Source organism: Petromyzon marinus, unplaced genomic scaffold (assembly GCF_048934315.1).
Source record: "Petromyzon marinus isolate PM22_M1 ecotype Great Lakes invasive population unplaced genomic scaffold, UKy_Petmar_22M1.pri1.0 PM_Scaffold_208, whole genome shotgun sequence".
Taxonomy (NCBI): domain Eukaryota; kingdom Metazoa; phylum Chordata; class Hyperoartia; order Petromyzontiformes; family Petromyzontidae; genus Petromyzon; species Petromyzon marinus.
This window is the reverse complement of record NW_027423178.1, coordinates 80305-102879: the sequence shown is the minus strand read 5'-3', so window position 1 is coordinate 102879 and position 22575 is coordinate 80305. Positions and strand designations below refer to the sequence as shown.

The window sequence follows — 22575 nt, the reverse complement described above, 5'->3', positions numbered from 1 at the left end:
ATAAACTACATAAATAACACGTTAACTATAAACTACATAAATGACACGTTAACTATAAACTACATAAATAACACGTTAACATTAAACTACATAAATAACACGTTAACTATAAACTACATAAATAACACGTTAACAATAAACTACATAAATAACACGTTAACTATAAACTACATAAATAACACGTTAACAATAAACTACACAAATAACACGTTAACAATAAACTACATAAATAACACGTTAACATTAAACTACATAAATAACACGTTAACTATAAACTACATAAATAACACGTTAACAATAAACTACATAAATAACACGTTAACTATAAACTACATAAATAACACGTTAACAATAAACTACATAAATAACACGTTAACAATAAACTACATAAATAACACGTAAACTATAAACTACATAAATAACACGTTAACTATAAACTACATAAATAACACGTTAACAATAAACTACATAAATAACACGTTAACTATAAACTACATAAATGACACGTTAACTATAAACTACATAAATAACACGTTAACATTAAACTACATAAATAAAACGTTAACTATAAACTACATAAATAACACGTTAACAATAAACTACATAAATAACACGTTAACTATAAACTACATAAATAACACGTTAACTATAAACTACATAAATAACACGTTAACTATAAACTACATAAATAACACGTTAACAATAAACTACATAAATAACACGTTAACTATAAACTACATAAATAACACGTTAACTATAAACTACATAAATAACGCGTTAACTATAAACTACATAAATAACACGTTAATAATAAACTACATAAATAACACGTTAACAATACACTACATAAATAACACGTTAACTATAAACTACATAAATAACACGTTAACTATAAACGACATAAATAACACGTTAACAATAAACTACATAAATAACACGTTAACAATAAACTACATAAATAACACGTTAACTATAAACTACATAAATAACACGTTAACAATAAACTACATAAATAACACGTTAACAATAAACTACATAAATAACACGTTAACTATAAACTACATAAATAACACGTTAACAATAAACTACATAAATAACACGTTAACAATAAACTACATAAATAACACGTTAACTATAAACTACATAAATAACACGTTAACTATAAACTACATAAATAACACGTTAACTATAAACTACATAAATAACACGTTAACTATAAACTACATAAATAACACGTTAACTATAAACTACATAAATAACACGTTAACTATAAACTACATAAATAACACGTTAACAATAAACTACATAAATAACACGTTAACTATAAACTACATAAATAACACGTTAACAATAAACTACACAAATAACACGTTAACAATAAACTACATAAATAACACGTTAACATTAAACTACATAAATAACACGTTAACTATAAACTACATAAATAACACGTTAACAATAAACTACATAAATAACACGTTAACTATAAACTACATAAATAACACGTTAACAATAAACTACACAAATAACACGTTAACAATAAACTACATAAATAACACGTTAACATTAAACTACATAAATAACACGTTAACTATAAACTACATAAATAACACGTTAACAATAAACTACATAAATAACACGTTAACTATAAACTACATAAATAACACGTTAACAATAAACTACATAAATAACACGTTAACAATAAACTACATAAATAACACGTAAACTATAAACTACATAAATAACACGTTAACTATAAACTACATAAATAACACGTTAACAATAAAATACATAAATAACACGTTAACTATAAACTACATAAATGACACGTTAACTATAAACTACATAAATAACACGTTAACATTAAACTACATAAATAAAACGTTAACTATAAACTACATAAATAACACGTTAACAATAAACTACATAAATAACACGTTAACTATAAACTACATAAATAACACGTTAACTATAAACTACATAAATAACACGTTAACTATAAACTACATAAATAACACGTTAACAATAAACTACGTAAATAACACGTTAACAATAAACTACGTAAATAACACGTTAACTATAAACTACATAAATAACACGTTAACATTAAACTACATAAACAACATGTTAACTATAAACTACATAAATAACATGTTAACAATAAACTACATAAATAACACGTTAACTATAAACTACATAAATAACACGTTAACAATAAACTACATAAATAGCACGTTAACATTAAACTACATAAATAACACGTTAACTATAAACTACATAAATAACACGTTAACAATAAACTACATAAATAACACGTTAACAATAAACTACATAAATAACACGTTAACTATAAACTACATAAATAACACGTTAACAATCAACTACATAAATAACACGTTAACAATAAACTACATAAATAACACGTTAACTATAAACTACATAAATAACACGTTAACTATAAACTACATAAATAACACGTTAACTATAAACTACATAAATAACACGTTAACTATAAACTACATAAATAACACGTTAACTATAAACTACATAAATAACACGTTAACAATAAACTACATAAATAACACGTTAACTATAAACTACATAAATAACACGTTAACAATAAACTACACAAATAACACGTTAACAATAAACTACATAAATAACACGTTAACATTAAACTACATAAATAACACGTTAACTATAAACTACATAAATAACACGTTAACAATAAACTACATAAATAACACGTTAACTATAAACTACATAAATAACACGTTAACAATAAACTACACAAATAACACGTTAACAATAAACTACATAAATAACACGTTAACATTAAACTACATAAATAACACGTTAACTATAAACTACATAAATAACACGTTAACAATAAACTACATAAATAACACGTTAACTATAAACTACATAAATAACACGTTAACAATAAACTACATAAATAACACGTTAACAATAAACTACATAAATAACACGTAAACTATAAACTACATAAATAACACGTTAACTATAAACTACATAAATAACACGTTAACAATAAACTACATAAATAACACGTTAACTATAAACTACATAAATGACACGTTAACTATAAACTACATAAATAACACGTTAACATTAAACTACATAAATAAAACGTTAACTATAAACTACATAAATAACACGTTAGCAATAAACTACATAAATAACACGTTAACTATAAACTACATAAATAACACGTTAACTATAAACTACATAAATAACACGTTAACTATAAACTACATAAATAACACGTTAACAATAAACTACATAAATAACACGTTAACTATAAACTACATAAATAACACGTTAACTATAAACTACATAAATAACACGTTAACTATAAACTACATAAATAACACGTTAATAATAAACTACATAAATAACAGGTTAACAATACACTACATAAATAACACGTTAACTATAAACTACATAAATAACACGTTAACTATAAACTACATAAATAACACGTTAACAATAAACTACATAAATAACACGTTAACAATAAACTACATAAATAACACGTTAACTATAAACTACATAAATAACACGTTAACATTAAACTACATAAATAACACGTTAACTATAAACTACATAAATAACACGTTAACAATAAACTACATAAATAACACGTTAACTATAAACTACATAAATAACACGTTAACAATAAACTACATAAATAACACGTTAACAATAAACTACATAAATAACACGTAAACTATAAACTACATAAATAACACGTTAACTATAAACTACATAAATAACACGTTAACAATAAACTACATAAATAACACGTTAACTATAAACTACATAAATGACACGTTAACTATAAACTACATAAATAACACGTTAACATTAAACTACATAAATAAAACGTTAACTATAAACTACATAAATAACACGTTAACAATAAACTACATAAATAACACGTTAACTATAAACTACATAAATAACACGTTAACAATAAACTACATAAATAACACGTTAACAATAAACTACGTAAATAACACGTTAACTATAAACTACATAAGTAACACGTTAACTATACACTACATAAACAACATGTTAACTATAAACTACATAAATAACATGTTAACAATAAACTACATAAATAACACGTTAACTATAAACTACATAAATAACACGTTAACAATAAACTACATAAATAGCACGTTAACATTAAACTACATAATTAACACGTTAACAATAAACTACATAAATAACACGTTAACAATAAACTACATAAATAACACGTTAACAATAAACTACATAAATAACACGTTAACAATAAACTACATAAATAACACGTTAACTATAAATTACATAAATAACACGTTAACAATAAACTACATAAATAACACGTTAACATAAAACTACATAAATAACACGTTAACAATAAACTACATAAATAACACGTTAACTATAAACTGCATAAATAACACGTTAACATTAAACTACATAAATAACACGTTAACAATAAACTACATAAATAACACGTTAACATTAAACTAAATAAATAACATGTTAATAATAAACTACATAAATAACACGTTAACATTAAACTACATAAATAACACGTTAACATTAAACTACATAAATAACACGTTAACAATAAACTACATAAATAACACGTTAACAATAAACTACATAAATAACACGTTAACATTAAACTACATAAATAACACGTTAACAATAAACTACATAAATAACACGTTAACAATAAACTACATAAATAACACGTTAACATTAAACTACATAAATAACACGTTAACATTAAACTACATAAATAACACGTTAACATTAAACTACATAAATAACACGTTAACAATAAACTACATAAATAACACGTTAACATTAAACTACATAAATAATACGTTAACATTAAACTACATAAATAACACGTTAACAATAAACTACATAAATAACACGTTAACAATAAACTACATAAATAACACGTTAACAATAAACTACATAAATAACACGTTAACATTAAACTACATAAATAACACGTTAACAAAAAACTACATAAATAACACGTTAAAAATAAACTACATAAATAACACGTTAACATTAAACTACATAAATAACACGTTAACATTAAACTACATAAATAGCACGTTAACAATAAACTACATAAATAACACGTTAACAATAAACTACATAAATAACACGTTAACTATAAACTGACTGAGTGAGTGACTGACTGAGTGACTGAGTGACTTAGTGACTGACTGACTGAGTGACTGACTGACTGAGTGAGCGAGTAACTGACTGACAGTGACTGAGTGACAGAGTGACTAAGTGAGTGACTGACTGAGTGACTGAATGAGTGAGTGACTGACTGAGTGAGTAACTGAGTGACTGACTGAGTGAGTGACTGAGTGAGTGACTGAGTGACTGAGTGACTGAGTGACTGACTGACTGAGTGACTGACTGAGTGACTGACTGAGTGACTGAGTGACTGAATGACTGACTGAGTGACTGACTGAGTGACTGACTGAGTGACTGAGTGACTAACTGACTGAGTAACTGAGTGACTGACTGACTGAGTGACTGACTGAGTGAGTGACTGACTGAGTGACTGAGTGACTGACTGACTGAGTGACTAAGTGACTGAGTGAGTGACTGAGTGAGTGACTGAGTGACTGACTGAGTGACTGACTGAGTGACTGACTGACTGAGTGACTGACTGACTGAGTGACTGACTGAGTGACTGAGTGACTGACTGAGTGACTGAGTGACTAACTGACTGAGTAACTGAGTGACTGACTGACTGACTGAGTGACTGACTGAGTGACTGACTGACTAACTGAGTGACTGAGTGACTGACTGAGTGACTGACTGAGTGACTGACTGACTGAGTGACTGAGTGACTGAGTGACTGACTGAGTGACTGACTGAGTGTGTGAGTGACTGAGTGACTGACTGAGTGAGTGACTGAGTAACTGACTGAGTGACTAACTGACTGAGTAACTGAGTGACTGACTGACTGAGTGACTGAGTGACTGACTGAGTGACTGACTGAGTGACTGACTGAGTGACTGACTGAGTGACTGACTGAGTGACTGAGTGACTGACTGAGTGACTGACTGACTGAGTGACTGACTGACTGAGTGACTGAGTGACTGAGTGACTGACTGACTGAGTGACTGACTGACTGACTGAGTGACTGACTGACTGACTGACTGAGTGACTGACTGACTGACTGAGTGACTGACTGAGTGACTGACTGAATGACTGACTGAGTGACTGACTGACTAACTGACTGAGTGACTGACTGAGTGACTGAGTGACTGACTGACTGAGTGACTGAGTGACTGAGTGACTGAGTCACCTGTATGTACTGCTGCGCCGGGTGTGGTGAGTGCGGCGTGCCGGTGGCTGCCGCCGGCTGTGCCGCGTACACCGCGCCTGGCACGGCAGGCAGCACCGGAGCGACGAGGACGCTGGTGGGAACCAGCAGAGTGCCTCCAGGCACCAGCGCACCCGCCTGGCCAAACCTGCAGTCAGTCAGTCAATCGGTTAGTCAGTCACTCAGTTAGTCAGTCAGTCACTCAGTCAGTCACTCAGTCAGTCACTCAGTCAGTCACTCACACAGTCACTCACTCAGTCAGTCAGTCACTCAGTTAGTCAGTCAGTCACTCAATCAGTCACTCAGTCACTCAGTCACACAGTTAGTCAGTCACTCAGTTAGTCAGTCAGTCACTCAGTCAGTCACTCACACAGTCAGTCACTCACTCAGTCAGTCACTCAGTTAGTCAGTCACTCAGTTAGTCAGTCAGTCACTCAGTCAGTCACTCACTCAGTCACTCACTCAGTCAGTCAGTCACTCAGTTAGTCAGTCAGTCACTCAATCAGTCACTCAGTCACTCAGTCACACAGTTAGTCAGTCACTCAGTTAGTCACTCAGTCAGTCACTCAGTCAGTCACTCACCCACCCACTCACTCACCTACTCACTCCGTCACTCACCCAGTCAGTCACTCACTCAGTCAGTCATTCAGTCACTCACTTTCTCAGTCACTCACTCAGTTACTCAGTCAGTCACTCAGTCAGTCAGTCGGTCAGTCAGTGACTCAATCACTCACTCAGTCAGTCACTTACTCAGTCACTCACTCAGTTACTCAGTCAGTCACTCACTCAGTCAGCCACTCAGTCAGTCACTCAGTCACTCACTCACCCACCCACTCACTCACCTACTCACTCACTCACCTACTCACTCACTCCGTCACTCACTCAGTCAGTCACTCACTCAGTCAGTCACTCACGCACTCAGTTACTCAGTCAGTCACTCAGTCAGTCAGTCGATCTGTCAGTCACTCAGTCACTCACTCAGTCAGTTACTCAGTCACTCACTCAGTCACTCGTTCACTCATTCAGTCACTCAGTCAGTCATTCAGTCACTCATTCACTCAGTTACTCAGTCAGTCACTCAGTCAGTCAGTCACTCAGCCACTCAGTTACTCAGTCAGTCACTCAGTGAGTCAGTCACTTATTCAATCGCTCGGTCAGTCCGTCAGTCAGTCAGGCACTCAGTCAGTCGATAACTGTCACTCAGTCAGTTAGTCACTCAGTCGGTCAATCAGTCAGTCACTCAGTCAGTCTGGCATTCAGTCAGTAACTCAGTCACTCAGTCAGTCAGTCAGTCACTCACTCAGTCACTAAGTCAGTCAGTCGGTCAGTCAGGAACTCAGTCAGTCACTCAGTCAGTCACTCAGTCAGTCACTCAGTCAGTCAGTTACTCAGTCAGTCAATTACTCAGTCAGTCAGTCACTCACTCACTGAGTCACTCACTCAGTTACTCAGTCAGTCACTCAGTCAGTCACTCAGTCAGTCATTCAGCCACTCAGTTAGTCAGTCACTCAGTCAGTCAGTCACTCAGCCACTCAGTCAGTCAGTCACTCACTCAGTCACTCACTCAGTTACTAAGTCAGTCACTCACTTAGTCACTCACTCAGTTACTCAGTCAGTCAGTCACTCAGTCAGTCGGTCGGTCAGTCAGTCACTCAGTCAGTCAGGCACTCAGTCAGTCAGTCACTCACTCTGTTACTCAGTCAGTCACTCAGTCAGTCACTCATTCAGTCACTCACTCTGTTACTCAGTCAGTCACTCAGTCAGTCACTCATTCAGTCACTCACTCAGTCACTCACTCAGTTACTCAGTCAGTCACTCAGTCAGTCAGGCACTCAGTCATTCAGTCACTCAGTCAGTCACTTACTCACTCAGTCACTCACTCAGTCACTCACTCACTCAGTTACTCAATTACTCAGTCAGTCACTCAGTCAGTCAGTCACTCAGTCAGTCTGTCAGTCGGTCAGTCATTCACTCAGTCACTCAGTCAGGCACCCAGTCAGTCACTCAGTCAGTCACTCAGTCTGTCGGTCAGTGAGTCAGTCAGTCAGACCCTCAGTCAGTCAGTCACTCCGTCAGTCAGTCAGTCACTCAGTCAATCAGTCAGTCAGACACTCAGTCAGTCACTCAGTCAGTCAGTCACTCCGTCAGTGAGTCAGGCACTCGCTCAGTCAGTCACTCAGTCACTCGGTCAGTCACTCAGCCACTCAGTCAGTCAGTCACTCACTCAGTCACTCACTCAGTTACTAAGTCAGTCACTCATTCAGTCACTCACTTAGTCACTCACTCAGTTACTCAGTCAGTCAGTCACTCACTCAGTTACTCAGTCAGTCACTCAGTCAGTCAGTCACTCAGCCACTCAGTTACTCAGTCAGTCACTCAGTGAGTCAGTCACTTAGTCAATCGCTCGGTCAGTCCGTCAGTCAGTCAGGCACTCAGTCAGTCGATAACTGTCACTCAGTCAGTTAGTCACTCAGTCGGTCAATCAGTCAGTCACTCAGTCAGTCTGGCATTCAGTCAGTAACTCAGTCACTCAGTCAGTCAGTCACTCAGTCAGGCACTAAGTCAGTCAGTCGGTCAGTCAGGAACTCAGTCAGTCACTCAGTCAGTTACTCAGTCAGTCAATTACTCAGTCAGTCAGTCACTCACTCACTGAGTCACTCACTCAGTTACTCAGTCAGTCACTCAGTCAGTCACTCAGTCAGTCAGTCACTCAGCCACTCAGTTACTCAGTCAGTCACTCAGTCAGTCAGTCACTCAGCCACTCAGTCAGCCAGTCACTCACTCAGTCACTCACTCAGTTACTAAGTCAGTCACTCATTCAGTCACTCACTTAGTCACTCACTCAGTTACTCAGTTAGTCAGTCACTCAGTCAGTCAGTCGGTCGGTCAGTCAGTCACTCAGTCAGTCAGGCACTCAGTCAGTCACTCAGTCAGTCAGTCAGTCACTCACTCACTCTGTTACTCAGTCAGTCACTCAGTCAGTCACTCATTCAGTCACTCACTCAGTCACTCAATCAGTTACTCAGTCAGTCACTCAGTCAGTCACTCATTCGGTCACTCACTCTGTTACTCAGTCAGTCACTCAGTCAGTCACTCATTCAGTCACTCACTCAGTCACTCACTCAGTTACTCAGTTACTCAGTCAGTCACTCAGTCAGTCAGGCACTCAGTCATTCAGTCACTCAGTCAGTCACTTACTCACTCAGTCACTCACTCAGTCACTCACTCACTCAGTTACTCAATTACTCAGTCAGTCACTCAGTCAGTCAGTCACTCAGTCAGTCTGTCAGTCGGTCAGTCATTCACTCAGTCACTCAGTCAGGCACCCAGTCAGTCACTCAGTCAGTCACTCAGTCTGTCGGTCAGTGAGTCAGTCAGTCAGACCCTCAGTCAGTCAGTCACTCCGTCAGTCAGTCAGTCACTCAGTCAATCAGTCAGTCAGACACTCAGTCAGTCACTCAGTCAGTCAGTCACTCCGTCAGAGAGTCAGGCACTCGCTCAGTCAGTCACTCAGTCACTCGGTCAGTCACTCGGTCAGTCAGTCACTCAGTCAGTCTCTCAGTCAGTCGGTCAGTCACTCACTCAGTCAGTCGGTCAGTCGGTCAGTCAGTCACTCAGTCAGTCACTCCGTCAGTCAGTCACTCAGTGAGCCAGTCACTCAGTCAGTCACTCAGTCAGTCCGTCAGTCAGTCAGTCACTCAGTCAGTCGGTCAGTCGGTCAGTCAGTCACTCAGTCAGTCACTCAGTCAGTCACTCAGTCAGTCAGTCACTCAGTGAGTCAGTCACTTAGTCAATCACTCGGTCAGTCCGTCAGTCAGGCACTCAGCCAGTCGATAACTGTCATTCAGTCAGTTAGTCACTCAGTCGGTCAATCAGTCAGTCACTCAGTCAGTCAGGCATTCACTCAGTAACTCTGTCACTCAGTCAGTCAGTCAGTCACTCAGTCAGTCACTAAGTCAGTCAGTCGGTCAGTCAGTCACTCAGTCAGTCACTCGGTCAGTCAGTCAGTCAGTCAGTCACTCAGTCAGGCATTCAGTCAGTAACTCAGTCACCCAGTCACTCAGTCAGTCACTCAGTCAGTCACTAAGCCAGTCAGTCGGTCAGTCAGTCACTCAGTCAGTCACTCGGTCAGTCAGTCAGTCACACAGTCAATCAGTCAATCAGGCACTCAGTCGGTCACTCAGTCACTCAGTCAGTTAGTCACTCGGTCAGTCAGTCACTCAGTCAGTCGGTCACTGAGTCAGTCAATCAGTCAGTCACTCGGTCAGTCACTCAGTCAGTCAGTCAATCAGTCACTTAGTCAGTCACTCGGTCAGTCAGTCACTCACTCAGGCACTCAATCAGTCTGTAACTCAGTCACTTAGTCAGTCACTCAGTCAGTCAGTCACTTAGTCAGTCAATCAGTCAGTCAGTCAGGCATTCAGTCAGTTGGTAACTCTTTCACTCAGTCAGTCACTCAGTCAGTCAATCAGTCAGTAACTCAGTCAGTCAGGCAATCAGTCAGTCACTCACTCACCCACCCACCCACTCATTCACCCATCCACCCACCCACTCACTCAACCACCAACTCACCCTCCCACCCACTCACCCACCCATCCACTCACTTACTCACTCACTCACTCACCCACCCACTCACTCACTCACCCACTCACTCACTCACCCACTCACTCACTCACCCACTCACGCACACACCCACTCACCCACCCACCCACTCACTCACCCACCCACCCACTCACTCACACACCCACCCACCCACTCACTCACTCACTCACCCACCCACCCACTCAGCCACTCACTCACTCACTCACCCACCCACTCACTCACTAACCACCCACTCACCCACTCACTCACCCACTCACCCACTCACTCACCGACCCACTCACCCACCCACTCACCCACTCACCCACCCACTCACCCACCCACTCACCCACCCACCAACTCACTCACTCACCCACCCACCCACCCTCCCACCCACTCACTCACCCACTCATTCACCCACCCACTCACTCACTCACCCACCCACTCACCCACTCACCCACTCACTCACCCACCCAATCACCCACCCACTCACCCACTAACCCACTCACTCACCCACCCACTCACCCACTTACCCACTCACTCACCCACCTACTGACCCACTCACTCACTTACCCACCCACTCACCCACTCACCCACCCACTCACTTACTCACCCACTCACCCACCCACTCAACCACCCACAAACCCACCCACCCACTCACCCACCCACTCACCCACCCACCCACTCAACCACCCACTCACCCACTCACTCACCCTACCACTCACCCACCCACCCACTCACTCACCCACCCACCCACTCACTCACTCACCCACCCACTCACTCACTAACCCACCCACACACTCACCCACCCACTCACTCACCAACCCACTCACTCACTAACCCACTCACTCACCCACTCACCCACTCACCCACCCACACCACCGTCACTCCACCCACCTCACCCACCCACCCACTCACCCACCCACCCACTCACTCACTTACCCACTCACCCACCCACTCACCCACTCACTCACCCACCCACTCACCCACTCACTCACCCACCCACTCACTCACTCACTCACCCACCCACCCACTCACTCACTCACCCACCCCCACTCACTCACTCACCCCACCCACTCACCCACTCATCCACCCACTCACCCACTCACTCACTCAATCACCCACTCACCCACCCACCCACTCACCCACCCACCCACCCATCCTCACCTCACTCACCCACACCACCCACCCACTCACCCACCCACAAACCCACCCACCCACTCACTCACCCACCCACCCCCTCACCCACCCACCCACCCACTCACCCACCCATCCACTCACTCACCCACCCCACAAACCCACCCACCACTCACTCACCCGCCCACTCACCCACCCACCCACCCACTCACCCACTCACCCACCCACTCACTAAATAATAGCTAACCCACTCACTCGCCCACCCACCCACTCACCACTCACTCACTCACCCACTCACCCCTAACTCACTCACCCACCCACCCACCCCACTACCCACTCCTCACTCACTCCACTCACCCACTCACTCACTCACCCACTCACCCACCCACCCACTCACCCACTCACCCACCCACTCACCCACTCACCCACCCACCCACCCACTCACCCACTCACCCACTCACCCACTCACTCACCCCACCCACCCACTCACCACTCACTCACCCACCCACTCGTCCCACTCACTCACTCACTCACCCACTCACCCACCCACCCACTCACCCACTCACCCACCCACCCACTCACCCACTCACCCACTCACTCACTCACTCCACCCACCCAACCACCCACTCACCCACTCACCCACCCACCCACTCACCCACTCACCCACCCACCCACTCACCCACCCACTCACCCACCCACCCACCCACTCACCCACCCACCCACTCACCCACTCACCCACCCACCCACCCACTCACCCACTCACCCACCCACTCACCCACTAACCACTCACTCGCCCACCCACCCACTCACCCACTCACTCACTCACCCACTCACCCACTCACTCACTCACTCACCCACCCACCCACCCACTCACCCACTCACTCACTCACTCACCCAGTCACCCACTCACTCACTCACCCACCCACCCACCCACTCACCCACTCACCCACCCACCCACTCACCCACTCACCCACCTCACCCACTCACCCACTCACTCACCCACCCACCCACCCACTCACCCACTCACCCACTCACTCACCCACCCACCCACTCACCCACTCACCCACTCACTCACTCACTCACCCACACACTCACCCACTCACTCACTCACTCACCCACCCACCCACCCAACCACCCACTCACCCACACCCACCCACCCACTCACCCACTCACCCACCCACCCACTCACTCACCCACTCACTCACCCACCCACCCACTCACTCACTCACCCACCCACTCACTCACCCACTCACTCACTCACCCACCCACCCACCCACTCACCCACCCACTCACCCACTCACCCACTCACTCACCCACCCACCCACTCACTCACTCATCACCCACCCACTCACTCACCCACTCACTCACTCACCCACCCACTCACCCACTCACCCACCCACCCACTCACCCACTCACCCACTCACTCACTCACCCACCCACCCAACCACCCACTCACCCACCCACCCACTCACCCACTCACCCACTCACCCACCCACCCACTCACCCACCCACTCACCCACCCACCCACCCACCCACTCACCCACCCACCCACCCACTCACCCACCCACCCACTCACCCACTCACCCACCCACCCACCCACTCACCCACTCACCCACCCACTCACCCACTAACCCACTCACTCGCCCACCCACCCACTCACCCACTCACTCACTCACCCACTCACCCACTCACTCACTCACCCACCCACCCACCCACTCACCCACTCACTCACTCACTCACCCAGTCACCCACTCACTCACTCACCCACTCACCCACCCACCCACTCACCCACTCACCCACCCACCCACTCACCCACTCACCCACCCACTCACCCACTCACCCACTCACTCACCCACCCACCCACTCACCCACTCACCCACTCACTCACTCACCCACCCACCCACTCACCCACTCACCCACTCACTCACTCACTCACCCACACACTCACCCACTCACTCACTCACTCACCCACCCACCCACCCAACCACCCACTCACCCACTCACCCACCCACCCACTCACCCACTCACCCACCCACCCACTCACTCACCCACTCACTCACCCACCCACCCACTCACTCACTCACTCACCCACCCACTCACTCACCCACTCACTCACTCACCCACCCACCCACCCACTCACCCACCCACTCACCCACTCACCCACTCACTCACCCACCCACCCACTCACTCACTCACCCACCCACTCACTCACCCACTCACTCACTCACCCACCCACCCACTCACCCACCCACCCACTCACCCACTCACTCACTCACCCACTCACTCACCCACCCACCCACCTTAGCGGAGTGCTGTGAGTAAACCCTCCGCCCGGGTGCCTCGCCGCTGCGATTGAGTGGGCGGCGCTGGGCACCACCCCCCCACCACCACCACCACCACCTCCCACCACCACCCCCCCACCACCACCACCACCTCCCACCACCCCCCCACCACCACCATCGTTGCCTGGCAACACGAGCGGTGAGGTGTAGAGGTGCCCACCACCGCCAGAGCAAAGCGCCAAGCCTCCTCCTGCTGCTGCTGGTGGTGCCACGTGCTGCTGTTGTTGATGCTGTTGTTGTTGTTGATGTTGTTGATGTTGTTGTTGATGTTGTTGTTGTTGTTGATGGTGGTGGTGGTGGCGCGCAGAGCTCTGAAATGGAGAGACGCGGAGAGGGGTGGGTGAGTGAGTGGGTGGGTGAGTGGGTGAGTGGGTGGGTGAGTGGGTGAGTGGGTGGGTGAGTGAGTGAGTGGGTGAGTGGGTGAGTGGGTGAGTGGGGGAGTGGGTGGGTGGGTGGGTGAGTGGGGGAGTGGGTGGGTGGGTGGGTGAGTGGGGGAGTGGGTGGGTGGGTGGGTGAGTGAGTGAGTGGGTGAGTGGGTGAGTGGGTGGGTGAGTGGGTGAGTGGGGGAGTGGGTGGGTGGGTGAGTGAGTGAGTGGGTGAGTGGGTGGGTGGATGAGTGAGTGGGTGGGTGAGTGGGTGAGTGGGTGGGTGAGTGGGTGAGTGGGGGAGTGGGTGGGTGGGTGGGTGAGTGAGTGGGTGAGTGGGTGGGTGGGTGAGTGAGTGGGTGGGTGAGTGGGTGAGTGGGTGGGTGAGTGGGTGAGTGGGGGAGTGGGTGGGTGGGTGAGTGAGTGAGTGGGTGAGTGAGTGGGTGAGTGGGTGGGTGAGTGGGTGGGTGGGTGGGTGAGTGAGTGAGTGGGTGAGTGAGTGGGTAGGTGAGTGGGTGAGTGGGTGGGTGGGTGGGTGAGTGGGTGAGTGAGTGGGTGAGTGAGTGGGTGAGTGGGTGGGTGGGTGAGTGGGTGGGTGGGTGAGTGAGTGAGTGGGTGAGTGGGTGAGTGGGTGGGTGAGTGGGTGAGTCGGGGGAGTGGGTGGGTGGGTGAGTGAGTGAGTGAGTGGGTGAGTGGGTGGGTGGGTGTGAGTGGGTGGGTGAGTGGGTGAGTGGGTGGGTGAGTGGGTGAGTGGGGGAGTGGGTGGGTGGGTGGGTGAGTGAGTGGGTGAGTGGGTGGGTGGGTGGTGTGAGTGGGTGGGTGAGTGGGTGAGTGGGTGGGTGAGTGGGTGAGTGGGGGAGTGGGTGGGTGGGTGAGTGAGTGAGTGGGTGAGTGGGTGGGTGAGTGGGTGGGTGGGTGGGTGAGTGAGTGAGTGGGTGAGTGAGTGGGTAGGTGAGTGGGTGAGTGGGTGGGTGGGTGGGTGAGTGGGTGAGTGAGTGGGTGAGTGAGTGGGTGAGTGGGTGGGTGGGTGAGTGGGTGGGTGGGTGAGTGAGTGGGTGAGTGGGTGGGTGGGTGAGTGGGTGGGTGGGTGGGTGAGTGAGTGGGTGAGTGAGTGAGTGGGTGGGTGAGTGAGTGAGTGGGTGAGTGAGTGGGTGAGTGAGTGAGTTGGTGAGAGAGTTGGTGAGTGAGTGAGTGGTGTGAGTGGTGAGTGAGTGAGTGGTGAGTGAGTGGTGAGTGAGTGACTGCCCCACAGCTCACCGCTACGCCCACGTCTCTCATCAGCTGATGGCCCCTCCCCGCGTCCTTCGTGGGGGGTGGTGGGGGGGTGGGGGGGGCGGGGGTGGCGGTGGGGGGGGCTGTTGGGGGGAGGGGCCTCCCTCCCCCCCCATCGGGTTCAGGTCAAAGGTCATCGGAGTCTGGACGTACATCTACACACACAGTGACACCCACACAGTGACACACACACACACAGTGACACACACACAGTGACACACACAGACAGACACACACAGTGACACACAGTGACACACACACAGTGACACACACACAGTGACACACACAGTGACACACACACAGTGACACACACACACAGTGACACACACACACACAGTGTCACACACAGTGACACACACACAGTGACACACACACAGTGACACACACACAGTGACACACACACACAGTGACACACACAGTGACACACACACACAGTGACACACACACACAGTGACACACACAGTGACACACACACAGTGACACACACAGTAACACACACAGTGACACACACACACAGTGACACACACAGTGACACACACAGTGACACACACAGTGACACACACACAGTGACACACACAGTGACACACACACACAGTGACACACTCACACAGTGACACACACACAGTGACACACACACACAGTGTCACACACAGTGACACACACAGTGTCACACACAGTGACACACACAGTGACACACACACAGTGACACACACACACAGTGACACACACACAGTGACACACACAGTGACACACAGTGACACACACAGTGACACTCACAAAGTGACACACACAGTGACACAAACAGTGACACACACACAGTGACACACACACACAGTGACACACACAGTGACACACACAGTGACACACACACAGTGTACACACAGTGTACACACACAGTGACACACACAGTGTTACACACACACAGTGTTACACACACACAGTGACACACACACAGTGACACACACACAGTGACACACACACAGTGACACACACACACACAGTGACACACACAGTGACACACACACAGTGACACACAGTGACACACACACACAGTGACACACTCACACAGTGACCCACACAGTGACACACACAGTGACACACACACACAGTGACACACTCACACAGTGACACACACAGTGACACACACACAGTGACACACACAGTGACACACAGTGACACACAGTGTACACACACACAGTAACACACAGTGACACACACAGTGTTACACACACACAGTGATACACACACAGTGACACACACACAGTGACACACACACAGTGACTCACACACAGTGACACACACACACACAGTGACACACACAGTGACACACACACAGTGACACACAGTGACACACACACACAGTGACACACACACAGTGACACACACAGTGACACACACACAGTGACACTCACAGTGACACACACACAGTGACACACACAGTGACACTCACAAAGTGACAAACACAGTGACACACACAGTGACACACACACAGTGACACACACACAGTGACACACTCAGTGACACACACACAGTGACACACACAGTGACACACACACAGTGACACACACAGTGACACACAGTCACACACACAGTGACACACACACAGTGACACACACACAGTGACACACACACAGTGACACACACAGTGACACACGCAGTGACACACACACAGTGACACACACAATGACACACACACAGTGACACACACAGTGACACACACACACAGTGACACACACAGTGACACACACAGATACACAGTGACACACACACAGTGACACACTCAGTGACACATACAGTGACACACACAAAGTGACACACACAGTGACACACACAGTGCAACACACAGTGCAACACACAGTGACACACACACAGAGACACAGTGACACACACACAGTGACACACACACAGTGACACACACAGTGACACACACACACAGTGACACACACACAGTGACACACACAGTGACACACACACACAGTGACACACACACAGTGACACGCACACACAGTGACACACTCACACAGTGACCCACACAGTGACACACACAGTGACACACACACAGTGACACACTCACACAGTGACACACACACACAGTGACACACACAGTGACACACACAGTGACACACAGTGACACACACACTCAGTGACAAACACACATTGACACACACACAGTGACACACACACAGTGACACACACAGTGTCACACACACAGTGACACACAGACAGTGACACACACACAGTGACACACACAGTGACACACACACACAGTGACACACACACAGTGACACACAGTGACACACACAGTGACACACACACACAGTGACACACACACACAGAGATTGGATCACCATTTTCCCCCTAATGATGGTAATAGGTGTGGCACTGCAGGTTACTTTTTTGATGGAGTTAAATAGAGATTTGTGATCACGGGCCACTGAGGCAGACTCCATCTCCTCAGCAACCCGCGACCACCACCCATCCTTGCAGCGCCTCACGGCTCTCAGAACCTCCGAGCGAAGGCTGCGGTAAGCCTCCTCATTCTCTGACGTGGGATTCTGTAGCCGATGACAGTGGGCCTGTCGCTTTTTCTCAACCATCCTGAACAACTCCTCTGTCAGCCAGGGTCTCTGGGGAGGTCTGGACCGCGTACCCAAAGCAGCCATTGCAGCTGCATGAGTCACGGTCCTAAACCTCGCCCCATCCACCCTCCTCGACATCATCATCATCGGGAGGAGTCTGGTGGTGGTGGTGATGGTGATGGTGGTGATGATGGTGGTGATGGTGGTGGTGGTGGTGGTGATGGTGGTGGTGATGGTGGTGGTGATGATGGTGATGATGGTGGTGATGGTGATGGTGGTGGTGATGGTGGTGGTGATGGTGATGGTGGTGGTGATGGTGGTGGTGATGGTGGTGGTGATGATGATGGTGGTGGTGATGGTGGTGGTGATGGTGGTGGTGGTGGTGATGGTGGTGGTGGTGATGATGATGGTGGTGGTGGTGGTGGTGATGATGATGGTGGTGGTGGTGGTGATGATGATGGTGGTGGTGGTGGTGATGATGGTGATGATGGTGGTGGTGATGATGATGGTGGTGGTGGTGAAGATGATGGTGATGGTGGTGGTTGTGGTGGTGATGGTGGTGGTGATGGTGGTGGTGGTGGTGATGATGGTGGTGATGGTGGTGGTGGTGATGATGATGGTGATGGTGGTGGTGATGATGATGGTGATGGTGGTGGTGATGGTGGTGGTCGTGATGGTGGTGGTGGTGGTCGTGATGGTGGTGGTGGTGATGATGGTGGTGGTGGTGGTGGTGATGATGATGGTGGTGGAGGTGGTGGTGGTGGTGATGGTGGTGGTGGTGGTGATGGTGGTGGTGGTGGTGATGATGATGGTGGTGGTGGTGGTGATGATGATGGTGATGGTGGTGGTGATGGTGGTGGTCGTGATGGTGGTGGTGGTGGTGATGGTGGTGGTGATGATGGTGATGATGGTGGTGGTGGTGGTGGTGGTGATGATGGTGATGATGGTGATGATGGTGGTGGTGATGGTGGTGGTGATGATGGTGGTGATGATGGTGGTGGTGGTGATGGTGGTGGTGGTGATGGTGATGATGATGGTGATGATGGTGATGGTGGTGATGGTGGTGGTGGTGGTGGTGATGATGATTGTGGTGGTGGTGGTGGTGGTCGTGATGGTGGTGGTGGTGGTGGTGATGGTGGTGGTGGTGATGGTGGTGGTGGTGGTGGTGATGGTGGTGGTGATGATGGTGGTGGTGGTGGTGATGATGATGGTGGTGGTGGTGGTGATGATGATGGTGATGGTGGTGGTGATGGTGGTGGTCGTGATGGTGGTGGTGGTGATGGTGGTGGTGATGATGGTGATGATGGTGGTGGTGGTGGTGATGATGGTGATGATGGTGATGATGGTGGTGGTGATGGTGGTGGTGATGATGGTGGTGATGATGGTGGTGGTGGTGATGGTGGTGGTGGTGATGGTGATGATGATGGTGATGATGGTGATGGTGGTGATGGTGGTGGTGGTGATGATGATTGTGGTGGTGGTGGTGGTGATGGTGGTGGTGGTGGTGGTGATGATGGTGGTGGTGGTGATGATGGTGGTGGTGGTGGTGTTGGTGGTGGTGGTGATGGTGGTGGTAGTGGTGGTGGTGGTGGTGATGATGGTGATGATGGTGGTTATGATGGTGGTGATGGTGGTGATGGTGGTGGTGGTGGTGATGGTGGTGGTGGTGATGGTGGTGGTCGTGATGGTGGTGGTGGTGGTGGTGATGGTGGTGGTGGTGGTGATGGTGGTGGTGATGATGATTGTGGTGGTGGTGGTGGTGATGATGATGGTGATGGTGGTGGTGGTGATGGTGATGGTGGTGATGGTGGTGGTGATGATGGTGGTGGTGGTGATGATGGTGGTGGTGGTGGTGATGATGGTGGTGGTGGTGGTGGTGATGATGGTGGTTATGATGGTGGTGGTGGTGGTGATGATGATGGTGGTGGTGGTGGTGGTGATGGTGGTGATGGTGGTGGTGGTGATGGTGGTGGTGGTGGTGATGGTGGTGGTGGTGGTGATGGTGGTGGTGGTGGTGATGGTGATGATGGTGATGATGATGGTGATGATGGTGATGGTGGTGATGGTGGTGGTGGTGGTGATGATGGTGGTGGTGGTGGTGATGGTGGTGGTGGTGATGATGGTGGTGATGGTGGTTATGATGGTGGTGGTGGTGGTGATGGTGGTGGTGGTGGTGATGGTGATGGTGGTGATGGTGATGATGGTGGTGATGGTGGTGGTGATGGTGGTGGTGGTGATGATGGTGGTTATGATGGTGATGGTGGTGATGGTGGTGGTGATGGTGGTGGTGGTGGTGGTGATGGTGGTGGTGGTGGTGATGGTGATGATGGTGGTGATGGTGGTGGTGGTGATGGTGGTGGTGGTGATGATGGTGGTTATGATGGTGATGGTGGTGATGGTGGTGATGGTGGTGGTGGTGATGGTGGTGATGGTGGTGGTGATGGTGGTGGAGGGACGAGGCCAACCCCAACCCGCAGGCGACGGTGAAATTCTTCGCTCGCGACTCTTCGCCAGCGAGCTAGCCGAGGCCTGAGGAGGCCTGAGGAGGCCTGAGGAGGCCTGAGAAGGCCTGAGGCCTGAGGCGGCCTGAGGCCGCCTGAGGAGGCCTGAGGAGGCCTGAGGAGGCCTGAGGAGGCCTGAGGCGGCCTGAGGAGGCCTGAGGAGACCTGAGGAGGCCTGAGGCGGCCTGAGGAGGCCTGAGGCCACCTGAGGAGGCCTGAGGCCGCCTGAGGAGGCCTGAGGAGGCCTGAGGCCACCTGAGGAGGCCTGAGGAGGCCTGAGGAGGCCTGAGGAGGCCTGAGGAGGCCTGAGGCCGCCTGAGGAGGACTGAGCCCGCCTGAGGAGGCCTGAGGAGGCCTGAGGCGGCCTGAGGAGGCCTGAGGCGGCCTGAGGAGGCCTGAGGCCGCCTGAGGAGGCCTGAGGCCGCCTGAGGAGGCCTGAGGAGGCCTGAGGAGGCCTGAGGAGGCCTGAAGCCGCAAGGGGGTCCCCCGGGGTGGACGAACGGCAGGCGCATCGTACCGACGACGAGCCGATGGTCGGCGGGCAGATCGGGCCAGCAGCTGATGTTGACGGGGGGGATCAACGATGATGCTTCATGTCGTTAATCAACGTTGATGCTTCATGTCGTTGATGCTTCACGTCGTTGATCAACGATGATGCTTCACGTCGTTGATCAACGATGATGCTTCATGTCGTTAATCAACGTTGATGCTTCATGTCGTTGATCAACGATGATGCTTCATGTCGTTGATGCTTCATGTCGATGATGCTTCATGTCGTTGATCAACGATGATGCTTCATGTCGTTAATCAACGTTGATGCTTCATGTCATTGATCAACGTTGATGCTTCACGTCAACGTTGATCAACGTTGATGCTTCATGTCGTTGATCAACGATGATGCTTCATGTCGTTGATCAACGTTGATGTTTCATGTCGTTGATCATCGATGATGCTTCATGTCGTTGATCAACGATGATGCTTCATGTCGTTGATCAACGATGATGCTTCATGTCGTTGATCAACGATGATGCTTCATGTCGTTGATCAACGTTGATGCTTCATGTCGTTGATCAACGATGATGCTTCATGTCGTTGATCAACGATGATGCTTCATGTCGTTGATCAACGATGATGCTTCATGTCGTTGATCAACGTGATGCTTCATGTCGTTGATCAACGTTGATGCTTCATGTCGTTGATCAACGTTGATGCTTCATGTCGTTGATCAACGTTGATGCTTCACGTCGTTGATCAACGATGATGCTTCACGTCGTTGATCAACGATGATGTTTCATGTCGTTGATCAACGTTGATGCTTCATGTCGTTGATCAACGATGATGTTTCATGTCGTTGATCAACGATGATGCTTCATGTCGTTGATCAACGTTGATGTTTCATGTCGTTGATCAACGATG

At 47.5% G+C, this 22575-nt stretch overlaps 1 long non-coding RNA gene across 1 annotated transcript; it reads right to left on the bottom strand.

Annotated features, from left to right (window-relative positions):
* Positions 1-6395: 6395 nt before the first annotated feature.
* On the bottom strand, positions 6396-16399 carry LOC142922908 (uncharacterized). Its single transcript, XR_012940408.1, has 3 exons — positions 16065-16399; positions 14401-14753; positions 6396-6533 (listed from the first exon to the last, which is right to left on the bottom strand). It is a non-coding gene; the product is annotated as an uncharacterized LOC142922908 (long non-coding RNA).
* Positions 16400-22575: the final 6176 nt, after the last annotated feature.